General features: G+C 42.6%; 1 pseudogene; it reads left to right on the forward strand.

Annotated features, from left to right (window-relative positions):
* Nucleotides 1-1,096: 1,096 nt before the first annotated feature.
* Nucleotides 1,097-2,147, forward strand: LOC137236249 (tetratricopeptide repeat protein 7B-like; annotated as a pseudogene).
* The last annotated feature ends 2,444 nt before the right edge of the window (nucleotides 2,148-4,591 follow it).

Consider the following 4,591-nt stretch of genomic DNA (forward strand, 5'->3'; position numbering starts at 1 on the left):
CCACCTCCCCGGTCACATAAACTAATGAAACACATTTGCTAGTTTCACCTATTATTGATTTACCCGACGATGTGAATTCTCAAACATATTCAGCATTTCCGGCAGAGGCGCCTGTGGACTTTAGCGAAAAGCCCTCTGCAGATTTGAAGCATTGTCCATGTGAAGTACCTATGCAAGGCGCCGTTTGACGGCTTCATTAAGTCGCCTAACTGAAAAAGATTTTCATTTGGCATGAAATTAAACAAATGGAGATTCCATACTCTTTTCGGTGAAGATAGTTATGACGAGTTCGCAACTTGTAGTCCATCAATTGAAGTGGACGAAATGCTTATAAATAGTTGTATACGTCGCATTTCGCCCTGGATTGATAGTGAAGAATTTGATGAAACCGATGCGTGACGGTTTAATTGCTAATTGTTGATGTCTCAAGTACCCGGGTAAATCATTTTATAACAAATCAATTATTAAAACATAAGACATTACCCGAGTTATTTCTATGATCAGACCATTCTTTAACATACGGTAATGCACAATCGTGAAACTACCCTAGGACTGACTATTTTTCGCAATTAACGAGACTTCAACATTTACTGCATGAATAACATATAGTTTCAAAAGCTCCTCCTTTTGGCTTTTTGGGAGATTAAGCAATAACACCTGAGAAGCAATCGCAATTATGCGTGACAAATTATACACCTTGTAAAACGTTACCAAAGAAAAAAAAAAAAACTTTGACAAGTGTGAAAATTTATTAAAATTATTGGATTATTGGAAAATTGCATTTCCCAATTAAAACTAAAGAAATTAATAAATGTAAATAACTTCACATGCCTCGGAGCCGAATGAGTGAAGCAGAAGTACTTAAGTCGGAAATAGCAGAAAAATATCCCTGTGAAAGTGAACCCCGAGAACAACTTTTATAAATCTCCACTCGATGTGGTGGAGGCGAGCGAAATCCAATAGAGAGATAGTGGTATACCAATGTATGATTCAACTGGGTATTTACTTTCACGCACAACTAAACATAAAAAAGTAATAATAACATACATATGTGCAATTTAAATAAATAAATAAGTGGACTGAAGCAAAATAAGTGATGGCCGGCAGAATGCGTAATACAACAAAAGTTAAAGCACTTATTGAAAGTTGTCGAAGCGAAGGCAAATGGCAGCGAGTTATCGAATTGACAGAGGAACTCAAAACGGGATCGCCCAATAATGATTGTCTTGCAAACTTTTAATTGGGGAGGCGAAGCTCGAAAACTACCTCGAAGAAAATGCACCCATCGAAAGTAATTTTGCCGAAGCCAAAACTGGCCTGCAAGAAGCACGGCGTTGTTTACAATTAGTCACTGGAGAAAATGGGCAAAAAGCAGGCATTTCATTGGATGCATACATATCTGCTGCTAGCCAAACTTTGCTACGCCTGTGGTGAATATGAGAAAAGTTTAGAAAATTTTGTTAAAAGCTGAACTCAATACATTAGCGGAAAAGGAGTTGACGCTACGTAGTTTAAAAATTTTAGCAGAATCCTATGCCATAAAAGGTCTGTGCTTGGAAAATCAAACCAGTAAACCGTGTTCAAAATTTAAAAAGGCGGAAAAGGAAGGAGAAATGATCACTTGTTTCGAGCGTGCCACGGATTTGGGACTGTTGTATTTGTAAGAGCAGGATATTGCTACATATTCCTCGGCAACTAATAGCGCAGCTAATGCAGGTTCTATGCTGGCCATAAATAGCACAAGCAATTTGAGTGGTTTACAGTCATCTTTAGGTGGTAGTAGTTTAAACATATCCACGGCCATACCTGCCAATCCTGCACATGAACTTCATCGTCGCATGGGTGCCTTACTCGAAACGGCGCTGCAACGTGCACCAATTGTACTAATCAAAGCTGGTAAATTGCAGGAGGCTACCGAATGCTATCGCGCTATGTTAAATGCAATTGAAACCAAAACAACCCAGTCATTACGCCTCACTTTAGAACGCAAATTAGCTGACGTATTATTGCGTGGTGTGTCTGGAACTATTTATTCAGCTCCCTTCACTAAAAAGCCAATAGGACAGGTGCTCCGTTCGACAGCAACAAAACGTCTGTGGAAACCGCGTAAATATGCGGCGAAACCATTTACACCACGCCACACCTAATCAATCACGGCCACATACTCCAGAGACACCAGTGCCGCTTGTCTGCGTTTTCGTTGTTTCGTGTATCTTTACCCAACTATTATAATATATAGCTAGAGGTGCCCCTTTATTATGCATATTTGTTTCCCAACCCTGCACTTGAGACGTATTATTGAGACTGAATGCTATCTTTCGGCGTTCTTGCTCGATAAAGCAACCATTACCATTTCGACACTCTTTAAGATGTCTCTTCAGTGCCAATACTGTTCGAACAATTAAATCGCTGAAAGCTAAAGATGATGATTCATGTGCCAAGTATTCTAAAATTTGGCTGCATACATGTTCAGTCGTCGATGACATTAACAGGCAGTTTCTCTGTGACCATACGGTTGGCTATCCTATTATTGCTTCGATAATTTGTATGCGGCAGAAAACCTGAAATTAGAAGAAAAGACAAATTCATTAATAGTAATAATAAATAACAAATCAATTACAATACTTACCGCTCTGCTACCGTACAACCTCGTGGATTTTTTCATAATGACATTTCTCATTCAGGAAATGCCTTTAATAAATAACTAATCAACAGTGATGCCAACACCCATGGCCGCATTAATTGGCACTTGACTCACCCTGCACCATTTTAGGCCAAAAAGCCAAATGTACCAAATATTCTGATAGATCGTTAATAGCAAATAAGACGTTGCTATTCAATGAAATACCAATTCAGAAATTAGACCAACTCTATTAAGAATGAATGTATGAGGTGAAAAATTAGTACAAGGGAAGGGGTAATAACCGATCTAACCGCCAGTGTAATAATGTCCACACATTAATCCAGCAAAGTTTTGCACCTTGTTGGTGCCCGGCAAAAACGCTTTCGTCATTCCACGTCATCTGACTAGTCATTTTACGGTCATGGGTTGTATTCATAGTCACATTTGCATGGGCGTGGTAAAGTTTTATGAACAAATTTTTTGTTGGTGGGAGCCCAGGGTGGTTTATAGTAAACATCACCACCATTTATAGCAAGGTTCTGCACTTTAAAATACACTAGACGACACAAATATAACCCCAAATCTTGAGCTTTGTTTCTAAATTTTGTATACCTAAATTTGTATACCTATTTTTGTATACCTAAATTTGTATACCTAATTTTGTATACCTAGATTTGTATACCTAAGTTCGAAAATTTGTTCTGAAATTTGTATACCTAAATTCTAAATTTGTATACTTGGTTCCGAAAAATTTTATAAGTCACAATTTTGAGGTAATCTCGTCACTCAGCCACAACCAGATATTTTTTTTGAAAAATTATCAATACATATATAATATGACTTAATGAGTCTCACTGCAGGCATCATGACCCGCTACGGCCAATTGCGCAAGGTATATGAAAAAAAGGCCAGCTACTTCAAGGACCCATGCCATTTGTGTTCCGCTAGGCATCCGATCCGTCTATGCCCAGTCTACCGTTCAAAGACGCCTGAGGAACGGATGCGCGAAGCTCTTCAAGGCAATTATTGTGGCAATTGCCTCTCCATGGCGCATCGCACGGCTGGATGCACAAGCAACGGGAGATGTCGGCGATGTGCCGAGAAACACCACACCACCTTTCACGTGGATGAGCAAGCCAAAGCCTCGCGTGAGCCGTACAAGCCGTGGAGCGTACAGGTAGAGGAGGAAGAACTCGAGAACCTCGAATGGGCGTTATCACTATACGCCTCCGATATTGAGGCAGAGGAGATGGAACGAGAAACCACGGAGAGGGACGGAACCACTGCCCTTCCGACTCTCCGTTAGATCGGAACCACTGCCCTTCCGAATATCAGGGGATGGGAACCACGGCTCTTCCGACCCCTGCTACAACATGAGCGCCAACAGTCGAACAGAACCCCTCACCGTCGACGCCGACAACGACAACGCCCCCAGCTGGCCAACAACAACACAAATCGCCGCCACGAAGCCATCACGACTAGCCTGCCTCGCTCTACGTCGACCGCCGCCGATTCTCGAGGAGTCAATGCCACTCGCCAGCTAAGGACGCCGCTAACGTTCCGCAGTGGACGTACAGGGCTGGACCCTGTCGCTGGACCGGTACTGCGGCCCATGATCTCGCTTTCGCCGACCGCTATCGTCAAAATAGAAGCTGGAGGACGACTACATCTGGTGCGAGCATTGATCGATGTTTGTTCGCCGTCAACCGTCATATCGGCCGACTTGGTCCGGGATCTGCGGCTGGACGAAACTCGAGTGGGTAGCCAGATAGGCTGTGTGGTGTGTCTGCGGGGGAAGCACGGCGATAACAAACGCATTGCGACCCGTGCCGTCGTCACACCACATTTCCACCGAGTGGCGCCTAGTCACTGCCTGGATCCAGCCATCGCGGCTATGTATACACACATCTGTCTCGCCGATCCCAAATTCTACGTAGCGTCGCCAGTACGCCTAGTTCTCGGGGCAGA

This window comes from Eurosta solidaginis, unplaced genomic scaffold, assembly GCF_040869045.1.
Source record: "Eurosta solidaginis isolate ZX-2024a unplaced genomic scaffold, ASM4086904v1 ctg00001483.1, whole genome shotgun sequence".
Taxonomy (NCBI): domain Eukaryota; kingdom Metazoa; phylum Arthropoda; class Insecta; order Diptera; family Tephritidae; genus Eurosta; species Eurosta solidaginis.